An 18789-nucleotide genomic window follows, 5' to 3' on the forward strand; every position below is an offset into this window, starting at 1 on the left:
CATAATATCATCATAAATGACTTTTATTTTCTCCCTTATTGTTTATCCAGCATGCCCCAAAATATATCACTTCATAGAAACATAGAAACAGTTAAGTTTGTTAGTTTGACATAATTATTGGGTAAAAAGTTAATCCAATCTCAGTGACAATGCCTTGAAGTCTTGTACAATAGGATTTTTTTAAACAACTTCAGTATGAATGGCTCTCCTCAGAAGGTTTAGTACATACTTTTGCCTTCCTACTTTAATAGGGTTACCACATAAAACTAAAAACTGGCATCACAGTGGGTGGTCAGAGAGTTGAGAGATCAGAAGGGCTTTATTGTCATGTAAATCTTAGTTATGGATCTCAGAAGGCATCCGAGGTCACAAGGTTAGTAGACATTCTAAGCAAAGTGGTTTTCACCACCCCGTATACTTTCTTCTTTGGCCCCTTTTTAGTGACTAGTCAGCGTGGATCTAGCAAAAGTTAGTTGCTTTTCACTCAATAAGGGAACAGAGAACAAGGTAAAGGCCCAAGAATGTCAGACAAGTCACTTAAGCGGGATAAAATCAGACATTTATTTTCAAACTATATAGCCTGATATGGGTACAAGAATAGGACTGAACATCATCTCTCAGTAATATTATAAAATCATCTTTTCTAAGAGAATATCCAGTTCAAATACTTCAGCAATGATAGGATTTTTCAATGGCATTAGCATTAATTTATACTCACTTTATACTCATTTGACTTCTATACAATAGAAAATCCAGGTAAGACATTAAATGAACTACCAATCACTTTCAAATATTTTGAGTTAGTTTTGAAGATTCAACATTTCAGAACCTGTTGATAAAGTACTTTTTGAATAAAAATGTTAACTTTGCAGTCTATATCCACTGGCATTGATGTTTGTATTTGCTATTAAATTAATAAAATGAAGTATAATCTTAAACATTGAGCGTTTGGAACATCCAGCACATTTAATTTGCCACAAAATGAAAGCATGTGTTCTCCCTGAACAAGATCAGCAGCCTCTTCCACCTGTCTGATGGAAGTGAATTCTATTCAATGCTGGAAAGTGAAGATGGACAAATTAAGAACACACAGACAATATAAACCCTGATGACAATCCTGTAGCATTTCCACATTTCCACATGAAAAAGGGGTGGCATATTAAAGTGGCAACAGCATTGGCTGGTGACAAGACTCTGTGATGTGCTGCATAAAATAAATTAAAAAATCAACAACTGCAAATTTGGTTATAAATCTAAATGAATTAATCAGGAAAACTGAATGCTTTACAGTTCCTGGTGTTTACATTTTCAATAAAACAAATTCAATTATTTTCCAATTGGATGCATTTTTTATGTATTCAAATTAGTTTTCCAACAGTTACAAGTCAGCTGCAAATCAATCATATGGGCAATGAACTTAGTAATGATACAATTGTTTAGAGAAATAGGTTACTATGGATAGGTTTATAGATAATATATAGGTAAATTTTTTATATGAATATTTAATTTACAAGAAAAACTAAGTCACTAAAATTGACTTGGGGAAATTTAGTGTATGGGGCATATATTGTTTAAATAATATCGCTAAGAGGATCATCAATTTATATGTCTTTTCATTGGTTGAATATCAGACCTTTGAAATGTTAAAGAAGCCATAACTTGATTTTTACCAGTTTTCTGTCATAAACTAAACCTATAATGAGAAAAGTGGTTTATAGTTTAATTGCCCTGCAATATATTAAACAGGCGTTGTAAAGGTTTAAACAGGAATACAATTAAACTTCCATTTTAACAACTGAATGCCCTCAAATGAGTTTCCTTACTTAAAATAGAGACAGGAACTGATCTTGAATTATTAATATCCAGGAACCAATTTTTCAAAAAATAGTTCTATTTATACTGGCAGAGTAACATAGTGCTTATGCTATTAAATTAGCAGCAACTGTTCTGGACCATTGATCCAGAGACATGAATTTGAATCCTACAGTGTCCTTTGAGGAATTCAAATTCAAATAATTAAACAGATCTTGAGAATGAAAAAAAACGTTAAACAAGTCTGAGGGATTGTGACAATGTAATAAATGTACAGTAAACCCTCGCAATGACAGGCGGAGGCGAGAGAGCGAGCAATGAAACACTCTTGAACAGTGTTGCATGGGGCACGGGTTTGCAGTGGCTGCAACAATGCCAGGTCCCAGGGTGCTGGATGCAGATGCAGCGCATGCAACACAGCACCTGCGTGGCCCAGGCAGTGCAAGCCCAGATAGTGCATGCCTCGGTCACCTGGTGATGGCACGAGGCTCCCATTGCATTGCCCCCCACTTCCGCCAGGTTACCCAGTGTGCTGGCGCACCGTGGCATGTTTCCGGTTGTGCGAGAGCGACAAAAGTGCACAGCGCAGAGGGTGCGTGAGTACCGGGCCGTCCCCGTTACACTGTGTGTGGATGCGGGGGGCTCTGTGGCTCCCTGGACTGGGAATTCCCACTGGTTAAACCCCCTCCAACACCAGGTTTGGAGTTAACCATTAAGATTTACCCCACACATTTGTTTATAGCGGACAATCGTCAATAACGGGCAACATTCAACCCCCCCACCCCCTCACCCTCACCTCCCCCCCCGCGGTCCATTATTGCAAGGGTGTACTGTATTGATAAAAACACATCTGATTCATTCATGTTCTGGTAACAATCACAACATTCCTTCCCTAAAGAATATTTTTCAAAAGCCTCCTATGTTGTTGGATATAGTTAAATATGGTTGAATCTTAGCTGCTTCCTCAGAAGCTGTGTGACATTCCCCAAACTTAATCAGTTGATATTCTAATTCTTAATGTTAAAATGCTTCTCATATTCTCATGGACAAGGATAAGGAATCCCATGTTTCAGTACCAGTAAGCCATTAAGCTCTTCCTTTCTGCCCTCAGCTGGAGTAACTCAACGGGACAGGCAGCATCTCAGGAGAGAAGGAACGGGAGATGTTTTGGGTCGAGACCCTTAAATAAATTTGTTGGTTTGGCAGAATTGCAACTCACTCTAACTGGAAAACTGGTTGGTTCATTCCTTGTTCCTGCTCAACTCAGCCAGAGGAACAGTCAAGGTGTTATAATCAGCTAAGAGGACAGGGCTATACAAACGAGGACTTGAGTGATGATGCAACTGGAGTTTCTGTTCCTGATTGTCCCTTGTGATTAGTGTTGAAAGACACAAATGAAAATATCAAGTAGCTGGCATCTGCTTTCCTGTTCCTCTGGACTTTTTTTTCCTTTAGGTATAACCAATTTGCAGCATAAATCTACAAATAATTATATGGCCACTGAAGAGTAGCTCCAAAATAATGAAATCAGCTGATTGTTAAAACAAACTGTGTTCTCTGCTCTTTGTGGTAACAAGCCCAATTAAATAATTAGATTCTGGGTTCTATGTTTTTCAATGTGCAGTGCTAATATTAGCGCCTGGCAAAGTATAGTGACAAAAATGGCACTGAATAGTTAGAATCTTACTTACAATGTTGCCCAGCAAGTAATTTTAACATGCTATTTTACTGCTGACAACATTGGTTACAGATTTAAATAAAATGATCGCAGAGGTAGTTGCCAAATTGGAAACAAGACGGCTGTGGAGAAAAGTCAGTGGGTATTTTTAAGGCACAGATTGACAGATTGTTCATTAGTACGGGTTATGGGGAGAAGGCAGGAGAATGGGGTTGTGTGGGAAAGATAGATCGGGCATAATTGAATGGTGGAGTCGACTTGATGGGCCAAATGGCTTAATTCTGCTCGTATAACATGATTTTTTGCAATTTCTCATATATCAGCAAAGTGAATGATGCACCCATGGAATCATACAATATGAAGCCCACCATCATCATAAGCCTTCAGAAGCCATAAAGTACCCATCAGCATTAATACCATTTTCTACCTTTTTGACTTTTACATTGGGTGGAGAGAATCTGCATAAAATCCGATCCCAGTTTTAATTTGACACCTAATTCACTTTCATATCTTCAGTATTAAACATGTTATGGCCATCGGCATTGACGGCTTCAGAAGCCGATTTTAAAATGACTCCAGCGATTAACTTGTCGGGTGAATTTTTTTTTTAAAAACACACAGAATGGCCGTAGGAACGATTATTTAGCAAAATCTTGGACTCCAACAAACATACATTCAGGATCAGGTCGGGAAAAAAAATTTTAAAATGACCCAGCGTTTTAATTTTTTTTTAAAAACCCAGAAGGGCCTAGGAACCCCCCCCCCCCAAGTCGGGACCCCGTTTTAAACCCCCCCCCAAACGCACCAAAATCGCGCATACGGCCAGTGGCAGAATTACAGCGCCGCTGAAGGTAAGTTTTGTAACATACCTATTTTATGCACTTTATCCGTCAACACCCGTGGACTGTGGCAAGGTATGATTACTAGAACGGGCTGCAAAGCGAAGTGAGGCTGAAGATAGTGCAGCACTCCCTGATGAACCTAATGCATTCTATGCTTGCTTTGAGCAAAAGGCCAACAGAGTGATGACATCCAGCCTATCAGACGCGAGTGTGCCTTTTCCCAAGGGTCACTGTTGCAGAAGTTAGATCAGCCTTCTTGAAGGTGAACTCGCAGAAAGCAACTGGCTCGGATGGAGTCCCTGGCCACGTCCTTAGGAACTGTGTGGACCAACTAGCAGAAGTGTTCATGGGCATCTTTAATCTTTCTCTATTCCATTCTGAAGAGCCTACCTGCTTCAAGAAGACGACTATTATCCCGGTGCCAAAGAAAAGCAAGACCTCATGCCATACTGACCACCATCCAGTGGTTTTGACAACCACCATCATGAAGTGCTTCTATAGGCTGGTAATGAGACGCATTAAAACTGACTGACCAGACAGCCTTGATCCACTGCAGTTCGCCTATCATTACAACAGGTCCATGGCTGCTGCCATTTCCCTGACTCGACATGCATCTTTGATACACTAGGATAATAAGGAGACCTACATTAATAAGGAGACTCCTATTCATAGACTACAGCTCTGCTTTCAATACCTGCTTATCCCAACCAACCCCATCCCAAACCCATGGAACTTGGGAGTCAGCACTTCCCTCTTCTTGACCAACAGACCATAATCAGCAAGGATAGGTGATAAATCATCCCCAACAACAATCTTCAACACTGTTGCCTCACAAGGATACATTCTCAATGCCCTACTATACTCTGTATACACTCATGACTATGCAGCCAAATACTAATTTACAAGTTCACAGAGGACACATGGTTGTCCTACATCAAATAATGACGCGATGGTGTACAGGAAGGAGATTGAGAACCTCGTAACCTGGTGCCAAAACAACAACCTCTCCCTCAATGTCGGCAAGACAAAGGAGATTGTGATTGGCTTCAGGAAGCCAAATAAATAGTCGAAAGTTTCAAGTTCTTAGGTATAAATATCAGCAGCAATTTGTTTGAAAGCACACCAACACCTCTACTTCCATGGAAGGATTAGAAAGTTTGGTAAGTCCCCACCAATCCTCTACAGATGCGCCATAGAAATAATTTTATCAGGATACATCCAATACCGGGAACAATATGGGAACAGTTCCATCCAATACCGCAAGAAATTGCAGAGAACTGTGGCTGTAGCCCAGACCATCACGCAAACCAACCTCCCTTCCATTGACTCAATTACACTTCACGCTGCCTCGGCAAGGCCATTAGCATAATCAAGGACGAGTCTTACCCTGGTGACTCCTTCATTTTCCCTCTCCTATCAGGTAAGAGGTACAGAAGTGTGAAAACGTCCAAAGTCAAGGACAATTTCTTCCCAGCTGTTATCAGCCAACTGAAACATCCTCTCACCAGCTAGAGTGCGGTCCTGACCATCAACCTCATTGAAGAACCTTTTAACTATTTTTAATCAGACTTAATCTTGCACTACATGTTGTACCCTTTATCCTTTAGGAGTGTAGAAAAAGGAGAAGAGACTAGATTGAAACATAAGTCCATGGAACTGGAACATGGTAAAAGTTCCAGTTCCACTGCTGGAACTTTTACCATGGGAGGCCATTGACATTAATAAGCAATTAACACTTGTGCAATGATACTCTATTAAACAATGTAACATAGAGCCTTTAGTACATGTATCATGCAGACAAAGGTACACATATTAGTATTGAAAATACCTTTATTTTTGATAATCCTGCGGGAAAAATGACTTTATCGTTGCACGTCTGAAACTAGATCTAATCCCCAACTCCCTTTTCTCCCATTGTCAGTATAACATGATTATCCATCACTCAAGGTTTCTTGGGAATGCAACTATCACGTTGTAGCAGAATTACCTGTACAATCTTCACCAGGTCTAGGAACACACAGAGCAGTGAATAGCTGTAGCATGGGGATCCACTTGTCACAAAGAGCCTAAGTAAACTTGCCATGTACACAATGCTACTTCAGAATACAAACATCAGACAGCTAGTCATGAAGATTTTTGACAGTTGTCATAATCAACAAGAGGAAGAAAGATTTATTCTCCAAATTTGTTATTTTGCTCATAAAGAAGCGCTGAAGTCGTAAATCCCACATTAATTCAAGATATCGCTTTCTGAATCTTTAAGTCCCTTACAATCCGAGTAAATCTTCAGGCTCACACTGTCTTCTCTTCGGTGTTTAAGGAGAAAAAAATTAATATTTCTCTTCTTGAGCCCTCATCATATCACTACAGCAGGTAATATTTATCTGCTCCTGTCGACAGGAATAATCTGGACGCTAAGTAGTTCAGGATTATAGTGACCTTCAGCACACACAAAGAAAGAACAAGGGTGTATGGTTGTTTAGGTCATCATCCTGAATCATTGCTCTTTGCCATGTTTATAGCTGGGCTAGCAATTTTTAAAACATTATAATGCAATTTTTAAAAAACATTATAATGCATTATTTAAATTTATTACCTTCCTTTGTTATTGGAAGCTCATAACCTTCACTTCCTCCTATGCTTGCTTAGACTTTGTCAATCTCATACAAACGATCAGAACATTATGGCCACTCTTCATGCACACTTGTTACCAAGTAGTTTCAATAATATGCCTTTAATTACAAAGACCTGGAGGCCAGAGTATAAATGGAGAGAGAAAAATCTAATGAAATAAACTGAATAAAATGTGGAGGATTGGCAAGCTGCATCTTTCTGCTGCTGGCCTCAGATTGTGTAGAACCTTTCACTAACAGTAGTTTGACTATAAAAATATCAGCAAGTTCCTTTCATCGAAAGGAAATACACATTTATATAAAGTTAATCGACTCGCTCTTGAAATTAGCAACATAAAAAAAACAGTTAACAGCTTCCATTGGAGGGAAAATGCTATTATCAAAGGCAGTATAGCAAGACACTTAGAAAAATTCAAGTTAATCAGGCAAAGTCAACAAGGTTTTGTGAAAGTTAAATCATGCTTGATTTATTAGCGTTCTTTGAAGAAGTAATACATTGTGAACAAAGTGGAACCAGAGGATGCACTAAAATTTCCTGCTGTCATATGATAACATGCCACATCAGAGGTTATTGTGGAAAATAAAAGCTCAACATGTGAGAGATAGCATAGTGGTGTGGATAAAAGCACGGTTGGTTAATGGGAAAAAAATAAGCATCAATGGGTCATTTTCTGGGTGGGAAGATAACTTCATTGCTGAGAATTATTCCAACATTAGACTCATTAGCCACCTCAGAACCCACAAAACCAGGTTGGAAGTAAGTAATCCTCAATCCTAAACAACAGCCTAACTGGATTTGTGCAGTCTTTCCTGGAGTCCGGCCCATTGCTTCAAGTCGCAAGCGCGGCACGGACTTACCATCGTGGAGTGGGCGATCCTTTGCCGAGGATCTCCGTGGAAGTGCTCACGCGGGGCCTGTGGACTTTAACACCGTGAAGCCGCGGTCTCCGGTAAGAAAAGGCCGACTCGGGAGCTCCATGTCATGGAGTGTCCCAATCCATCCCGACGCTGGAGTTTTCATCATCCCGATGAGAGGGCTTGAACAGCGGACCATAGTTCAAAGGCCCCAAGCACCACGGGTAAACAAAGGAGGAAGATGACTGAACTTTATTGTCTTCCATCACAGTGAGGAATGTTGATTCCACTGTGGTGGGTGTTTATGTTCAATTAATTGTGTATTGCATTTCTTTTTACTTGTATGACTGTATAGTAACTCAAATATCACTGCACCTTAGTTGGTGCATGTGACAATAAATGTGAACTTGAAATTGAACATCTGAAAACAGAAGAAGATTGTTATAAAACTGGAACCCACAATTCATGATAAGCAATGGCACAAGAGTCCTGAAGTAAGGTCCACAGAAGCATCAATGACTTGTCAATGTATACATTTCAGGAAATGACAAAATACTTTTAATTCCCTTTTGCGGCAAATCATTTACTGTGTTATTTATTAGGTTATTTGTGACAAAAATTTGAAGTGGCTACGCAAACTCTCACCAAAAGTAACCTGTTTAAAATAAGATGATCCTGAATCAATAAATTTAAAATATTTGCAAACCTCCCTTAATTTAATGGTAAACAGTTAGACTAGCTTCACTGAAGTGCTCCATCTTTCTTACTAAATTCAAGGCAGTTCCACTGAGTGCATTGCAAAAATCAATTGGCTTTAATCATCATCTCAGGAAAACTGCTTCATTAAAATAAATCCAATGCATAATTTAGCAGCTGAGTGCCCATTTGTCTTATTCCATCTAATCCAAATCTCAGTTCAGTGAACATGCATAATGGAAAATGATTACCAGAATCAATCACATACAGAGAAACACTAATTCCCTGTAGATGGTGTAAAGAAAACACCTGCATTTAGTTTGTAGCATGGATTCATGAATGTGATGGAAAAAACTGGGAGATGTTTTTATTATAAATAATTTATATGAATGTTACTTTTAATTGAAAAGATAAATGCATAAATATGTCAGTGAGGGCAAAGTGTAGCATAATCGTGGATTGCAACTAGGATGAACACAGAAGATAGACACAAAATGCTGGAGTAACTCAGCTAGTCAGGCAGCATCTCTGGAGAAAAGGATTAGGCGACGTTTTGGGTCGAGACCCTTCGTCATACTACAGGATGGATGTTGTAGCAATAGAGAAGAGATACACTGGGACGTGTGAGAAGGTTAAAGGCCAGAAGGGGATGTCCAAGAGGAAGAGAAGCATTAGAGACAGGGAATGGGTCATCAGTGATGGGCAAGGACTCACTCTTGGAGAAGGGATTCACTGGAACGTCGCTTGGAAAAGTGTGGTGCATTTATAAGGATAGACCAGATAGGCCGAGTTTATTCTCACGAGAATATTGGTGGCTGAGGGGGACTTTATTCAGGTTTACAGAATTATGAGAGTTATAGATACGATATAATCTTTTCCTGGGGCATGGAAGTCTAAAACTAGAGGCTCAGCTTTAAGGAGAAATTTGAAGGAGTTCTGAGGGGTGCGTCATGAATATTTGGAACACGCTGCTAGAAGTGATGGAGATCATTTAAAAAAAGCATTTAAACAGGTACTTTGATCGGAAAGGAGTACCGGAATACATACCTGATGCAAGCTAATGCGATTAGTGAGATAGGCACCACATGGGCATGAACACGATGGCCTGACAGGGCCTGTTTTTGTGTTGTGCATTTCTATGATGCTACGTCATCACTGGAGATACAAAAATAACTTAATTGAACCAGATGAGAGATAATAATTGTCAGAAAGGGTTGAGCAGGTTGTGGTTCTGTTCTCTCAAAAAGAGAAGTCCAAGAGATGGCCTGATGGAGTTTTGCAATACTATGCATAGGATCCTCAAACAACCATGGAAGCGTTCCCACATGCAGGCGAGACCAGAATCGTAAATGTTGCACCTTTTGGCTCTTCACTACAGCTGTTTGTAAAGGCAAATTACAGATCTAGAGCTACCAACAGAATATCCTTTATTGAAGGCAGAAACTGATAGCAATGACTGGCACAGGAAGATATCAAAGTCAGGCCTCGTGGTACACTCTCTTTTTAGATGACCCTTTGTTGCACTACAGCTAATAAATCCAATAAAGAGTTGAGGAGAAACTTCTGAACCCAGAGAGTAGATGGAATATTCCATTTGCTACACACAAACAACTTCAGATGAATTTAAAGAATACCATTGAGCAACAAGAAATAGGGCAGTATGTCAAAAGTCAGACGCAAAGGGATGAATGAGGCACAAGTGAAGCATCAACTTGGGACTAAAGAGCTTGTTTTAATGCTGCAACCACTCTGTACATAAAAATGCTCCTCCAGGTTTTCTCTATGCAGCTGCTGGTTTGAAGGAGAAAAAGTAGGTTTAATTGCAAAATACAGGTAGGAATTCAGACAAAACAGTGCAGTGCATAGAAATGGAAACAAGTTATTCAGCAGTCAACTTTGCTCTGTCTTCAGTTATATCATGGCTGAACTGCAACTGAACTCAATTTACCTGTCTTTGCTGTTTCATACCTCCATAAATATTTAACAATCTTAATTTTGGAACGACCAGGTGACTTTGTATCCATTATCTTTTGTAAAACAATGTTTCAAGTATCTCCTACCTGTTTGAGAAAGTACTTAATATTCCACTGACTTATAATTTTAAATTTCAGTTCCTTTGTTCTTGATTCCCTCACAAAAGGAACTGGTCTATTTTTATCCATCCTACTAAATCTTATTAACAATTTGAACACTTGACTCAGATTTCCCTCCTTTAGATTCTGAAAAAACAGAGATTTCATAAAGATAATGGGCAGCACACTGGCATGGTATAAATGTAAATTGTCCCTATAGTGTTAGGATAGTGTTACTGTGCGGGGATTGCTGGTTGGCGCGGTGTGCCGAAAGGCCTGTTTTTGCACCGTATCTCTAAGCTAAACTAAACAATTATTTCCCGGAAAAAAAGAATAATTCATATCATGGAAAGTGCAAGTTGAAGTAAGTGGTAACATATCAGGGTTAGATAGAGAGAATACAGAGGAGAAAGAAAAAGGCTCAGAATGCATGTGTGTAAATGTACAAAGCCTGATTAACAAGGTTGGTGAGCTTTAAACATGTAGGGGATATAATCTCTATAAACTGAGAAAACACAACTTGAAAACAGTAAGGACTGAGATTCACTGATACATTTTCAAAAAAAGATGGAGAGAAATAAAAGGCAGATAGGATAGTGGTGGGAACAATGGATGCAATGTCCCAGCAACGGTATTGAGGGCGTGTGTTCCAGCACTGGCTGAGCCAAGTTACCACACAATCTACTCACCAATGCTGAAAATTGGCTGCAGGTGTCCTGTTCACCAAAAGCAGGAAAAGTCCACTCTGACTAATATTATCTTAATTTGCATATCCTCAATCATCAGCAAAGTGATGGAAGGTGTAATCTACAGTGAGGGCAAGTGGCACTTACTCACCAATAACCTGCTTGTCTGTATGGGCTTCGCTAGGACCAGTTAACTCCAGACTAATTATTTCCCCAGCAACCTAGACTACACCTCCTCCTACCAAGTCACTTATAAGGACGCCATCACTTTCTCAGGCACAGTGCAAATAATTATTATTTTCTTAGTTAGATGTCACCAATACTTTTTTAGTTTAGAGACACAGCGTAGAAACAAGCCATTCGGTCCACCGAGTCCACGCTGACCAGCGATCTCCACACTATATCCTACACACGCAAGGGACAATTTCCAATATTTACTAAGCTAATTAGCCCACAAACCAATACGCCTTTGAAGCATGGGAGGCACGGTGGTGCAGTAGTAGAGTTACTGCCTTTCAACGCCAGAGACACGGGTTTCATCTTGACTACGGATGCTGTTTGTACGGAGTTTGTACGTTCTCCCTGTGACCGCATGAGTTTTCCCCGGGTGCTCCGGTTTCCTCCCACACTCCAAACATATAAGTTTGTAGGTTAATTGGCTTCAGTAAAGGTTGTAAATTGTCCCCAGTGTGTGGGATAGTGCTAGTGTACGAGGTGATTGCTGGTCGGTGCAGACTCGGTGAGTCAAAGAGCCTGTTTCCGTGATGCATCTATAAACTAAACTAAACATCTATTCTTGAGATGGCTTTCCATTCAAGGACATCCAAGATGTATTTTTTCAGGACACGTGACTTACCCCGCACTATGTTTGATGGCGACCTCACCCACATCCCCTCCATTTCCCACACTTATGCTCTCAACCCACATGTCCCTAGACAGAACAAGAATAGAATTCCCTTGGTCCCTGCCAATCACTCCAAATAAATCAGTTTTATTACTTATGCAGAGTCAAATAGGTACTACATTTGCAATGTACATGTTAGTTAAAAAAAATACATCCCTGTTATCTAAACTCAAAAACTAATCTTTGGAAACCAGTGCTCAAAAGCATGATGAAAAAAACTGTGGAAGTATTCATTAGTATAATAGTTAGTTAAGCACAGACTTCCATTTATACAGTTTCATACCTTATCAGAGATATTCCTCAAAGTCACCCTCCAGAATCAACATTCTTGATTTGCAGTCACTGCTATTTTTAGGAGAGCGTGACAGACATTTTCCCAGAGTAAGATCAATAAGATCAATGTGCTCTGGTTTGTTTTCTATTATTTTGTCTTACACATCCAATTTATATTATCTGCATGAGCAAACTTTGGGAACCTATGTACGTATTGCCAAAGAACATAAGAATTTATTTATAGGCAGATGGCCTTCTCTGTGATTTAATGAGATCAAGACTGAGCTTTTACCTCAGCAGCGCTTACCGCCATTTCTTTCGATTGCCTAAATATCCAAAAGCTGCATACTATATTTGATGTGCAATTTCACCTGGACAATTTCAGTGACATTTTTTCTTTGGTTTTCCTCATTGTTTACTTTACCTTCAGATTCAGATTCACCTGAACACCATTTAAAACATCCTCCGCATCACTACTTTTTCCACCAAACTTCACGGTTCCACATCATTGCCCATTTATGTAGCCCAAATTTGTCTCCCTTTAAACCTCTCTGTGTCCTCCTCACAACTCACACTGCCACTCAAATTTACATCATCAGAAAACTTGGATAAATTACATTGAGTCCCTTGATCAAAGTTCATAAGTTCATAGAAGTAGAATTGGGCCATTCGGCCCACCGTGTCCACTCCGTCATTCAATCATAGCTGATCTCTGCCTCCTAATGCCATTTTCCTGCCTTCTCCCCATAACTCTTGACACCCATTCTAATCAAGAATTTATGTTCTTGTGTTATGTTTGCTACCATCCAATCTGTGAGAACTGTTTGAAAAATCTGTGGGATTTTGGAAGATGTGAAACATAGGCATCTGCTGTATCTTTGTTACTACTTCTAAAACCTTGGGATACAGATCAGTGGCTTTATTGGCTTGCAGTCCTAATCATACCCGTGGACTGACATGAATTACTTGAATAATTTATCTTGTATCAGTCTGTAAATGTCCCACTTTAACCTCTTTACATATCTATGGAAATGCTTAGTCTTGTTAAATTCTCATATATTATTTTCCATTTCCTTCTTAATAATATGGTTGTCCTTTATCAAATTCTGAAATTTTCCCAATCCTCAGAGTTACTGCTCTTGTTGCTAACTTTACAAGCCATTTTGTACATTTATTCCGTTAGCTAAGAAGATACAAGAGACTGTGGATGTTGGAATCTAGACCAAAAAACTCAATAGGTCAAGCAGCAACCATGGAAGCAAAGGGATGGTTGATCTTTCGGGTCAAAATCCAACAACTGGACCTGGTTATTTTATTACCCTGGTTACACAAGACTCAAACTATTTGCCTCATGCTATTCAGCAATACCACTATTGCTCAGCAGACAACTAGCCCTTCCTATTTCTGAGCTCCACCCAAACCAATTAACCTGATTTTCCAAGCTAAGATACTTTTTCTCTTCTGTCTTATCCCATTATTTTATTTTGTTTTGCTATCTGTCCTCCTTTTCCATTTTGCATACTTCTTTTAAAAGTTATGTATCCTAGAACATTCCTAATCTTGGTCCTTTGCAAATAACAATCATTACATTGCACCTATTTTTAGGCTTTACTTTAGAAATGCAGCGTGGAATCAGGCCCAGGGAGCTCCCCATCCAATAGCACTATCCTACACACACTGGGGTGAATTTACAATTTACCAAAGCCAATTAGCCTAGAAACCTGTACGTCTTTGGCATGTAGGAGGAAACCGGAGCAACCGGAGAGATCCCACGCGTTCACAGGGAGAATGTACAAACTCTGTACAGACACCCCATAGTCAGGATCAAACCCAACTCTACTGCTGCGCCACTGTTTTTGTCTACATTGCACAAATATTTCATGCATTCTGATAATGATAATTTAATCTTTTTACCATATTTTATGTATTAAATATTACTGGGAAGCAAATATTGAACTGTTCTCTTATTTGGATTAGATTACTCATAGCGCCCCACATAATGAATATATGCATTTTTCTTTTTGTGCTCTCTGTAAACAAATAATAGCCTTTTGAAAAAATAAGCCTGAACGATTGATGCGAAGTGTACAAGAACTAAAAAACAAATATTAATAATGACAAACAGAAACAATTTAACAAATATATATATATGTATTGCAACCATTATTAATGTAATCACAGAATACTGCTTAGAAATACACAAATCTGAGATCTTGTTGTTATATATCCTGCAATAAACTGCAGGGCAAATATTTTTCTCAATTTCACACGTCAAATATACAAACATTAATTATCTGTCACAATAAATTTAATTAAAGAGTTGTAATGTATTGAAAAGCATGAAATTTCAAATTAAATATGATCAAATGGTTGCTTTGGATATATTCAGCTACAGTTTAACATATGCTACACATCTGAAACTTATATTTTTAAATACTGAATTTTGCTGGGCTAGATGGATTTTCTGTATTGTTTCTTGTCACTTTATTTCATCCTATTAATCACATAATCTAGAACAAGATAGAAATGAACTCTAGATTTTTTATCCTGATTGTACTGTAATCCTGACATCCAACCATTAACCATGTCTTCGTGCATCAGTAAAGCAGATTGCCCATTGCTAATGGCATTGGCAGCCACTTTAGCTATCACTTTCAATACTAATCTGCTCACGTTATTGTCTATTCATGCAGATGTTCTCAGCTCTTTCTCACCCACATCTGTTGCAGGACATGTGTCTGCATGTAACTTCGATTCTCTCAAATTCTGACTACATAGTTAATCTAATCTTTTGATCCATGATCTCGAAGGCCAAAGAGAGTTGAACCATGGTAAAAATGGAAATGCCACGATCATTCAGCTATGCTGTGAATCAATAAATACATTTAAAAATCACAGATTTCAAAACACTATATAATTAGTCTCATAATTCAAAGATGATTTTAATAACCTTTGAAAATAAACTAAATAATTAATTTAATTATAGACAACATGTACTAAGATTTCTCTGATTTTTTTCTGACAATCCAGTACCATAACATCATAAATATACTTCTTCATTGAGAAACAGTCGTGAAGGCCAAACCTCATAATGTAAACACTGGTAAAGTCAAAACAGGCAGATTAACCTTTCTAGATTCCATGCATCCTGCAAATGGTTGCGAATAGTGGGGTAAACATTGTCTATATAGGCATCAGCATGACTTTTGACAAGGTACTGTATGACACGTTGATCTGGAAGGATACATTACATGGAATTCAGGGCAAGCTCGCCAGTTGGATACAGATTTGACTTGAAGGTAGGAATCAGTTGATCATGGTAGAGGGTTGATTATCAGACTGGAGGCCTGGTAGCAAGTAGAGTATCTCAGTAATCAATGCTGTGGGTTCACTTGTGTTTATTATTTATATTAACAATTGGGATGATTATGAGGTTTGTGGATGAAACTAAAATTGGTGGTAAAGTGGACAATGAAAGAGATTATCTACAATTTTAATGGGATCTTGTTTAACTGGGCTAATGGGCTGTAGAAAAGAAGGTGGCGTTTAATTCCGATAATCGTGAGGTGGATTTTAGTAAGACAAATCAGGGAAAGATAAACACAGTAAATGATAAGGCACTGGACAGTGTTGTAGAACAGAGAGACCAAGTGTAGTTGGCTGAAAGTGGTGGCCCAGATAGTCAAGGCAGTGAGGAAGGCATTTGGCATACGTCAGTCAGTGTATTGACTACAGGAGTTGGATGTTAATGTTACGGCTGTACAAGACTTTGGTCAGGCCACATTTGCAATACTGTGTACAGTTCTGGTTATGGCAATGTTATAGAAAGGATGTCATTAAACTGGAAAGCCTGCAAAAAAGATTTATGGGGATGTTACCAGGTCTGGAAGGTTTGAGTTGCAAGGAAAGGCTGGATAAAGTGGGTGTTTTTTCCTTTGGAGTGCATGAGACTGAGGGAAACCTTACAGAGGATTATAAAATCATGAGGGGCATCGATAAGGCAAATAAGCATTGCCTCTTCCCCAGGGTAGGGGAATCTAAATCTTGTGGATCGGGGTTTATGGCCAGAAGGGAAAGATTTTTTAAAAACCAGCTTTTACACAGAGGATGGTGCTAATAGAGAACGAGCTGCCAGATGAAGTAGTAGGGGTGGGTAAAATTACATGTAAAATACTCTTGAACAGGTACATGAATGGGAAAGGTTTGGAGCAGATAGGATGTGTCTATACACTTCAGAATTCATTATACTACTACCATCAGCAGTTGTATCATCAATGAAAATAAGTGAGCCAGTACCATCAGCAGCCATACATGCCCAAGCCATAACACCCCCACCACCGTGTTTCACAGATGAGGTGATATGCTTTGGATCGGGCAGTTTTTTCTCTCCTCCATACTTTGCTCTTGCCATCACTCTGATATAAGTTAATCTTCGTCTCATCTGTCCACAAGACCCTGTTCCAGAACTGTGGTTGCTCTTTTAAGTACTTCTTGGCAAAATGTAACCTGATCATCCTATTTTTGCAGCTAACCAGTGGTTTGCATCTTGCAATGTAGCCTCTGTATTTCTGTTCATGAAGTCTTCTGTGGACAGTGGTCATTGACAAATCCACACCTGTATTCTGAAGAGTGTTTCTGATCTGTCAGACAGGTGTTTGGGGACTTTTTATTATAGATAGAATTCTTCTGTCAGCAGCACTGTTTACACCAGCTTGTTTATATCCTACTGCAATCTATCACTATCCCTTTTAATCATTTATAATATTGCAAAGTTTTGAGTCATCAATAAATTTAGAAATTGTAGCCTGAGAAGCATTATGTAAATACCAATCCCTATCTCTTAGAGAATAATGCATCAATATAAATTTGATGTGAGGCTCGTAATTTTTGTTAACATCTTTAATAATGCTCTATATGTGCATCATTGTACAGATCCACTTGTCACTGAGACAAGGGTATATTTTGTCCACACTATTTGCAGTCCAATGAGAAATGATGTCATCCATCTCCGACTTGCACTGCGAGGAAATAACTGCAATTAAAGTGTTATTGTTTGCCAATAATGAATCATGCCCATAAACTCTTGACACCATGTAGCTTTCCACTATTGAACCATGACATAAATAAAATATAAATGTAAAAAATGAATAATAACTTGCAGTACAACAAAGATCCATTTTTCAAATATAATGCATTTCCAGGGCTTTGATTTTGCTCCCGAACTGCTTGAGTTTGCGTGTAAGGATTATATGAGCTTGATTAGGTTTCCACACTTGTAAACTGCCCCAGTATGGATCTGCTCTTTACTGCTGCAGATCTAGTTTGGGACTCTGAGACAACATTTTTCTTCCATTTATTTAACTCCAGCAAAGTAGAAAACATAATTTGTATTGTGTAGTTCTTGCCACAATAGGTTTATCACTGTTGCTGAAGAAATTACATATGAATATGATCCAGTCTCATGCAAACATTTTTCAGAATGTAATCGTGATTAGAAATATACAAATGTAAATGAATTGATACTAAAAATATAGTCGGAAATTGTGGATTTCAACATTTATACTAATGGATATGGAAATTATAATTCACAAGGAATAAAATCTTTAGATAATTAAAGGGCAAAATACTGATATTTTGAAATAGACCCAAAAATGTCTAGTAACTCAAACACAATGTGTCTGAAGACGGGTCTCAACTCAAAACGTCACCCATTCCTTCCATCCAGAGATGCTGCCTGAGAACCAGCATGTTATATCTATCTTTGATGTAAACCAGCATCTGGTGTTCCTTCCTCAACATTTGTGAAATTACAGACAAACTATTACATTAATTTGACAGTGGTTCTCTCTCATTAGAAATTGCCCATCCCTATAAAATCCACCTTCATGTCCTCTACTTAAAAAAGACTAACTTGATTAATTTGCTCTTGTAAACATTTCTCCTACCTCCTGCCTCCACTTCCTGCAGAGGTAGGTGAGGTAGAGCCTCTCACAACATTTAAAGTATATCTCAATAAGCAAGTGGATCCCCAAGACATAGAAGGAAATCGGCCAAGTGTTGGAAAATGGAAATAGAACAGATAAGTATTTGATAGCCAGCACGGACATGGGGCGCCAAAGAGCTTGTTACTAAGCAGTATAATATTGTGATGAACATGTCCTACACCACAGGGCATCAAAGAAGGAAAAATACTTTGATCTGATTATGAGACAAAAATATCGACCCTATCTTCGTGAATAAAAAAAAGTCCAGGAATAACTCAGCAGATCAGGCAGTCTGGAGAATAAAGATAGCTGATGATATGTGACGGTTCAAATTGAAGAAGGTTCCGACATAAA

At 38.7% G+C, this 18789-nt stretch overlaps 1 protein-coding gene across 1 annotated transcript in view; it reads right to left on the reverse strand.

The window, feature by feature from the left end:
• Positions 1 to 18789, reverse strand: part of nphp4 (nephronophthisis 4) — a 180625-nt gene that overhangs the window by 72506 nt on the left and 89330 nt on the right. The window lies entirely within an intron of this gene.

Source organism: Leucoraja erinacea, chromosome 30 (genome assembly GCF_028641065.1).
Source record: "Leucoraja erinacea ecotype New England chromosome 30, Leri_hhj_1, whole genome shotgun sequence".
Taxonomy (NCBI): domain Eukaryota; kingdom Metazoa; phylum Chordata; class Chondrichthyes; order Rajiformes; family Rajidae; genus Leucoraja; species Leucoraja erinaceus.